The sequence below is a fragment of the Hyposmocoma kahamanoa genome, unplaced genomic scaffold, assembly GCF_003589595.1.
Source record: "Hyposmocoma kahamanoa isolate Upper Pololo Valley unplaced genomic scaffold, ASM358959v1 277, whole genome shotgun sequence".
Lineage (NCBI taxonomy): Eukaryota > Metazoa > Arthropoda > Insecta > Lepidoptera > Cosmopterigidae > Hyposmocoma > Hyposmocoma kahamanoa.
In genome coordinates, this window is record NW_020653774.1 from 1,806,943 (window position 1) to 1,816,209 (window position 9,267).

Consider the following 9,267-nt stretch of genomic DNA (forward strand, 5'->3'; position numbering starts at 1 on the left):
TATTTTTTATGAAGAATAATCAAATAAAAATAATAAATTAATTTAGTATTAAATAATGTTCATTATAATTACAAATAAAAAGTCAGTTTCTGATCATTAGGCATAGATAACGTCAGGTCGGCGTTTTGCCTGCCCACCAGACAGAGCTTTCTGGTGCTTGTTGTTATCGAATATGCTTCTTGCTTTATATGCGTCGTGTTATTGCATGCTTTACAATTTATTATAATAGTTTTTGAACAATAGCTAAAAAAACTGATTGCCTTTTGTTTTATACAAATAAATATTTATATATAAATAAATAAATAACGCACACACTCATAGCTCGTGGAACACCATAGGACACCATCATATTAATATCATACAAATATTTCTCCCGGCCCGAGAATCGAATCCGGGACCTCTGCGTAGCAGATCAGTATGGCAACTGTTCGGCCACGGAGGCAGTATAGAATTTATGTTCCTGATCTCAACAAATTCTGTGATATGGGGTAATTTTCTATGCGCCGTGGCCATAGAAAATATTTTATGACACAAAATTATTTTAAAAGTTTTGTAAGTAGTTCAACCCAAAATATTTTTTCCATTACAATTATTACTCGTAATATGAAGAGTAGAAGCAGAAAAAGGTTTAAGATCTATGAGATGTCACTTTGATAGTGACAGTTGTTTGTTTACATTTTTGAACTTCGTTATCATCTCAGAGTATAAAAGACGCATCAAGCTAAGGCGTACAAAGATAATGTGAACAAGAGCTCCCAGTTAATTACATTACACGTTTTAAACCGCACGTAAACTCAATATGTAGCTTATGACTACAAATATCGACATTATTACTAATTACAACCCACACCAAAATTATTATATTAATTCTCAAATTAATTTGTACTCTCTAGGAAACTTCCAAGGGTAAACGTACCAAATTATGCCCACGTCATATTCCTTTGTTTCCTCATAAAATAATGACGTAGTGAAAACGGCGACTGGGCTGACATTCACTGGTAGTGCCACACAATAGACGGCAATTTTCGTAACAGAATATTATTTCAATTTGTCCTCTGTTAACCCGTTAACAGAGTAGGGCCACTAATTAAACTGTTGTACCTTGAGAATACGTAAAATGAACCACGTTTCTTGTACTGTATACGTTATTAATTTACGTTCAGTTAATTTAAGAGGCGATGTATATGTTCCTATAATAAAATTTCTCATTCACGAGGTTCAAAACTAGAGAAACAAGCCACTGACTCGATCATAAACGGTTTAGTGATGGCCAATTTTACTGCCAACTTCAAATCAATTAATTAATTGAATGAATAAATTCGTTTAATTGACTCATACTAAAAACAACTTAAAATTTCCGAAATTTTAATTTTAAATCCTCCTCCAAATCCTTACATTTAGATACTCGTTCGATAGCGATCGAAATTTTCGATGTATGCATCGATTACAAAAACATTAAATGAATGAACTGAATGTTTTTTTCCGTACAGCACTATGCAACCATAGACTATTGATACATTTTTAATTAAAAAATAACCTCATTTTTTTCTTCCATTTTTCAAACACGATTCTACGATGTTCTTCAAATTAATATTGGTGGAAAAAGTGACGAGATATCAAGTCAAAATCTTTGAATTATATATAAAAGTGTGTTACTTAATCGATTTATTGAGTAATTGCTTTAGAAATTTTACCAAACCGTTTTGTTTACATTTAGTTTAAACTGGACTTTATTTCTATTTAGCGACTAAAAAATTAACAATTTTTTGTAGCGTTTTTAATTAGGTTTGAACTTTTAACATTTAAATAGATTGACTTACAATTATATGGACGTCGGGTCCGCGCTAAAAAGTGTCCGAACTTATAGGGCTTTAAAATCGTATACAGACAGCGAAGCAAGCAAAATTAGACAGTACTGCGATGACATTACAATTTAAATTCAACGTTTTAGCTTTTTCATATTCCTTTATATGTCACTACGTTTTTTCGTGGTTTTTGTATTAGACCCGTCGTCGTCCATTTATTTGTAAGTCAATGTTTAAATATCATAATTTTGTCTTAGGTTTAGTTGTCTTTTATCTGTGCTATGACCTTAAAGATCTGGCCAATCAAGAGTCGGACTTTCGTATGGAACGGAAATACAATCTAAGCAACATCTGGCGAGTTTTAAACCTTCTGTTTAGCGATATATGCTTCAGTATAGTGTAATGCAGTTTCTGAGTACTTGGATGTCAAAAAAGTATTTTATTATGAGAATAAGTGACGGGACACATAAGTCGTTCGTTTCGAAGCGACACGCCTGTCCATAGCAGTTGGGACACTGTCAGTGCGCCTATCACCCAGAGGCATAAATTGACAAGTCTCATATGCCAATCACACATTACTACTTGGCGGCAGAAATAGATAAGGCAGCACAACTCTTCTACAAGAATCTATTCTCTGGCTCTCTGATGTCTGACATAAACCATCAACTTATTTAAGAGCTAGACTCTTGTCGGTGCAGCCTTCTCCACTCCTCACGGTTCATAGCCAGTTCTTTGACCTCTTTATAGCTATTCACTTTGATTTTCTTTTTTATTTGTTCACTATACGTCATTCTCGTCTTCCTCTTTTTCTTCTTTTCTCTTCTTTCGTCTTTCTCGTCTTCACTTTCACAAATTCGTCATTACGTAACAAATTTCCAAACATTTTCCCCCTTCTCCTCTCTATAGCGCTTAAAAGACTTCTCTCCTCCCCAACCCTTTCCAAAACCTCCTCATTTGATGTCTTTTCAATCAATTTTATTTTTTCCATTCGCCTCCAGCACCACATTTTAAAAGACTCCAATCTCTCTCTGTTTTTTAATGTTATTGTCCATGTCTCGCATCCATACAGTGCGGTGCTCCAGACACAGGTTTTGGTGAATCTTTTTTTCAATTGTGTAGGTATTTTCGTGGTGAAAATATGTTTTTTGTTATGGAAAGCCTGGTTTGCTATTGCGATTCTAGTCTTTATGTCAGTTGTACATTTGGAATCTTCTGAAATAAATATTGTGAACAAAATAAATGGTGTACAAAAGTTTATTTACAAACAGCAACCCCTAGAGTGTCGTTGCTCAGTCTTCTCAGGGAAATCTGCCTTACGAATAAGCAGTACATTTTAATCAATATGACGGTTTCAAGTGTAATTTGCGGTAAAAAAAATAAAGATTAAAAATGAAATAAGGGTTATTTGGCTTTGCCTTGGACTTTGACACTTTGAAATTCAACTCTATAGCACTTAGTATAAGAACGGCTCAAAAGTCTAAAGCTCGAAGACCAATATATACTACTTATTTAACATGGGAGATAGTTTTAACTTGTGATTAATTACAATTAATATACATAGCATCATACATCATATCTTATGACACACCTTTTTCTTTTCAGTAGCAATAAAGCTTGTCAAAGAGTACGTCAATAGAAGTACTGCCATCTTACCTATTTCTGCTGCCAAGAAGTAATGCATTACTGCGTTCCGATTTTGAAGGGTTAAGGGTGCTGCTGGTGAAATTACAGACACATGGAACTAGTCGACTTATGTCTCAGGGTGACAAGCGCAGTGGCAGTGCCCCTGATAGCTTTGCGATTTAAAGCTGGTTTTAAAGTGGCACTGCAACTGCTATGGACATGTGTGTAGCTTGTAGACACACGAATTGTTCGTCGCGTCAATCGATATTATAAAAAAAAATAGTCCGCCACGCTGGCCCAATGTCCAATTTGAGACTTCTTGGATACGGAGTATTTTTAACTAAAAATCAAAAGGGTAATTCCACTTTACATTTATTTATTCAGAGGGAGATTTATTAAAGAACATTTGAATTGAATAGACAAATACCTCACATCTTGAATATTGTAAACAGGAATAGCTTCAAGTCCGTCTAAATAACTAAAAGTCGGGCAAAACCTTTTAATTATAAATGAATTATGGGGTAAAACCGGGACAGATGCCGCAGTGGGATAGGAGCCTCGTTTTTAAAAACATAACTTCCCCAAATCGCTACAAAGAATAATTATTTAAATAAGACGTATAGACACCACTCATCAGTTCCTGCAGGGCTTCGTGTGGAATAGACGCGTTTGGCTTGTGCATGCGTTTATCTCCGCGACGAACACGACAAACGGTTCAAAATTTCAGACGCAAATATTTACTGTCGCATAACTTTGTAAGTTATATTAAATTCCGTTTTATTTTTGTTATATAACTGCGCACCTATAGTGTCAATAATCGCTCTTTTGTATATAGCTTGTTAAATAACAAAAGGGTATCTATCCATATCGAATAGGATAGTCGTCTCGATTTTTCGCGGTATGTGTGCTCGGTATATGTTGGGGGCAAAGGACAAGGCAAGACAGTTAAGAAAAGAAAAAAGAAAATACATTATTTTAGTGAAAAAGACAAGTAAATGATAATAGTTTAAAAGTACCAAAAATACCAATTATTCACAGTTCGAACAGCGAACATTTTTGTATAGAATGTTTTGATAACTAGAAAAATACGAAGTGAAGTAGATAGTAACTTTAAACACGTATATATTTATTATTAAAGATGTAATACGTATATACAATATATTAAAGATTACAAATAAAACATTTTATTATGAATTTTACTATTTTATTCTGAAGGGCATCTATTCTCCTTATTATTTTAATTGTGTGGCATCTATCCATATAGGTAGGCAACTATCCTCAAAAAAATAGGTTTGCAAAAAGTCAATTTCTTCAAAATCAGTAAATGTTAGATCAATAAAATCAAGTCTTAATGTAATGTAAAAGATTAAACTTGTTATATCCATAGGAATTATTCATGGTAAACTAATAGTTTTTAAATTAGGCCCTTTCAAAAAGTGGGGCATCTATCCCGGTTTTACCCTAAATCATTTTCAACACGTGTGGCTCAAACGAGAAACGAACTGAAGGAAACCTAAACTCTACAGTGCTTACAATGCTCACAGTTAATCATCAACCTGTATATACGCTTCACGCTCTGGCCTTATGGGGTCACGCGTTATTCCAGGATTGTGAATCTTCTTCGGCCTGCAGGTCTCTTAACGATGTTTTCCGTTTCCGAAAACTTCATGGTAAATTTAAATTGATATTCCACACTTAAATTCCGAAAAACTTAGAGGTCCCGAATCCGAACCCGCAGCCTTTGCTTGAGAGGCGGTAGGCCAAACCGCTACGCTACCACGCCGACGGCTGTTTTTAAAGTGCATAAATTATGTATGTTATTTTGTACTTCAAAACCACTTTAAATGTATCAACCGAAAAATCTCTTTTTAGGACTTAAATAAACACGACTCCATTTGGAATTTTCATCACGCACATACCCCAGTTTATGATTGATATGAATTGCTTGAAAACTTTGCACGAAATTGAACTTTACCTTGTATAAGTAGCGTTCAGATTGGCAATGTGGAAACGACAATTTGTTATACATCAAACGAGTCTCTGTTCGTAAATATAAACATAAAATAAAATTGATATATTATGAATTAAAACATTTCACGAATGGAGCACTTATGCCGCTTTGATTTCTAAAATACATTGATGACTCCAAACACAAACAAGAGTTTTTAGTCTGTTCGTACAATGCTGATAAATGAAATGAAATAAAGGGTTTTTCAACAAGAACTTTGTTTTGTTAATCAAAATAAAACAATAAATTTAGATAACATTGATTCAAATTTTTATTGTATTAAAAAAAGAAGGTTTGGCAATTATGAATGCAAAATGATATCTGATAAATGTCCGCCACGACCACAGTTACAGATGTCGATTCTTTCATCAAAGTTTTTATTCACTTTTTGATAAAATGGTGATTCTGTTTAGTTAATCACATCACGAATTTTGAGTTTTAAGGCTGTAATCGATTCGATAGGCTCCATATAGACTCTGTCTTTAACATAACCCCATAAAAAATAATCCAGCGGTGTTAAATCACATGATCAAGCTGGCCACTTAACGGCTGAATTTCGTGAAATTATGCGACTGGGAAATTTGTTTCCTAAACTAAACTAAGTAAACTAAAAACTCAATTTTAGCCTATTATTATTGTTGTTGACTTGTTGAAACCACATGTAAGTGATATATATATAGTATATAGTATATGATATATGTATAGTAAACTGCCTCCGTGGCCGAACGGTTACTATGCCGGACTGCCACGCAGAGGTCCCAGGTTCGATTCCCGGGCCGGGAGAATATTTGTATGGCCTACAATTATTTCTCTCGTGAGTTTGGGTGTAATTTGTGGTTGTCTATGTGTGTGTCCATGGCACCCGCGACACAGGGTTTCCCTAGTGCGGGGCTATGTTGAGTGTGTGCGTTATTATTTGAGAATATATATGAAAGGGTTGTAACTCTAACTAGCCGTGAACAGGTTCACGGCAATGAAATGGGACACTTCCGGTCCACAAAATTTATTAAAGAAGTAAAGTTTTAAGAAAGGCCCTAAATGGGCCGAGTTACTGAATTACAGATGTAGGTACACGAAGGCTGTAGACTTATAAATTATTACACATGATTTAACTTATTAAATTATTACAAACGTAGTAAAGAACCAGAATTAGCGATTATTCGCGATGGAATTTAGAACAGCTGCGACTGTTGTGGCGGTCGAGCTGGGAGTGACCGTGGTACGAAAACAAAATGAGAAAGTGAAGGAAGATGGAACAATTCAAATTTAAAATTTAAATACATGTAAAATAAAAAAATGATAGGATACAAGAGGAGAGAGGCGATACCAAGAGGTGAGATGACGGTGAAAGGAGGTCACACCGTCACATATATATATATATATCACTTACGTGTGGTTTCAACAAGACGGTGCCGTACTAGGCGCTATGTGTGATACTGATGAATAATATTGTATGCCATACAAGAATTACAAACAATCGGGTTAATAAACTCGCAACTTTGAAAATGATTCTGTCTAGTCAATGATGCACTCTGACCTGACTTAAAAGATGCATGATGCTAATGAAGAGGTACAGGAGCGGGGTGTCCCTGCGATTCAGACGCGTTTGACTTGTCTCCGTAGTTTTTGATCGCTAAAAATTAGTTAAGCTATAAGGATTGTTTTGTGATTGGTGTTTACTTGAAGCTGATTAATCATTCCACAAATTAAAGAAATTTCACTGTGAATATCAAGAAAACCACTGAGAAAACGGTTAAGATAAGTGAGAATTTTACGGATACCCAATACTATGTACCTTAGCACTGTAGACTGCCTTCAAGTAAATAAAAATATAAAAAACCTAAAAAATAAACTAAGGCACGGTGTAAACGAATTACCTCCTAACTTATTGAGAGAATGTGTAGATGAATTAACCTTACCGTTCACCATATTAATTAACCAATCATTTAACGAAGGTACTTTTTCAACTCTACTGAAAACCACTAACACCATAATAAAACCGATACACAAAAAAGATGATAAAACTAATACAAGCAACTATCGTCCGATTGCGCTTCTGCCAACAGGCTCAAAAATTTTTGAAAAAGCCATTAATACCCGCGTCGAAAAATTTTGTGAAAAATATAAAAATTTGATGAGTGTCAAAACGGATATCCAAAAAACCGTTCTGCAATTTTAGCCGTATATATAAATAATAGAAATAAACAGTACGGTTAGGCATCACAATATTTGCATGTGCAGCACAATATTTTACTAAAAAAGTTGTATGGAAAAAGTATACGCGGTTCTGCTTATGATTGGTTTTCATTATACTTGATCAATCATCAATCCCGTAGAGAAGTGTCATTGGATGTTTATTATTTCTTGATTTATATCAACGATCTTCCAAAAATCATGGAAGAACCATGCGTCCTGTTTGCAGACGATGTATCTATGTTAACTTCGTGTCTGAACAATATTAATATTAATAAAAAACTAAACACACTTCTTACTAATACTTCAGACTGGTTGAATGACCATAACCTTGAAATAATTTTTTCTAAAACTAAATTAATGATTTTCATCATCATCAAACATCTTCTTTACAGCTCAATTTCAAGTACAATGACACAAACATAGAATGTGTGAAGAATTTACTTTCCTAGGTATCGTTATAGACACACACTTGAATTGGAAAGTATACATCCAAAAAATAAAATCAAAAATATCTCTTTTTCCTTACGCACTACGCAAAATCAAAAAGACAACTAGCATAGAAAAGGCAATAGTCACTTAGTACGCCTACGCGCACTCTAGGCTGAGTTATGGCATCATTTTATGGGGTAATAGTACGGACGCTCCAAATCTCTTTACCATCCAAAATATTTTAATCCGAATTATATTTGACGTAGAATTGACTGATAGTTGCAAGCCCCACCTTACCTTGTTTATATAATCTTTGAGATGCGTAAATTCGTACGGAAATACAATCACTTTTATACAAAAAGTGAGGATATCCCATAAAAATACACTTTACGCCGTAAGAATAGACTAATATTGCGACCTTCCTGCTTGAAACTAAAATACAACTACATATATTTTTTCTATAAAACTATATAATAAATAACCAAATGTCTTAATAAATGAAAGCAATGATATATATACAATTTACAAAAAAGTTGAAAGAGATACCAATTAAGAAATGTTACTATAATATCAATGAATACTTAAATGATACATTACAGACATAGGAATAACTAGATCTATATAGTATATCATTAACAATTATAATTAGTATATACATATACAGGCTGTACATTTGAAAGTGAGACATATTCATACATGTCATAGTAAATCATGTTACAACTTAATGTAGCCTAAAATAAAATTAGGATATAGGATAGAACAAAGAATAAATCAACAAATTAAACTGATTCCCTTTACGCTTGATTTCGAGTGCAATGGGAATACTACCAAGCGAGCGCCGAGTGAGACAGCAACAATAACAATGATTTCACATCTCCCTTCCTACTAAAAGCACCTGTTTTATCTAGAAAATAAAAATTAAGTTACTCACCTACGCATATTTATGTTTTGATGAAAAAAGCTGTTATCGAAAGGATTACGTTTTAGCTTATGCTAATTATTTTTACTTCTGAACTATCGTCGATATGTTTTACGTACTAAAAAAGATAAGTTTATGATTTAGTAACTAATTATCATTTAATAAGAGTTTGTTTCAGGTTTTTGGCGTAGTTAAAAATATGAAATCAAATTATTTACAATGATTGATTTTTTAGTTACTTACAGTTTATTTACACTTACGTTGTACGTTGCTTGTGGTCAAAATGT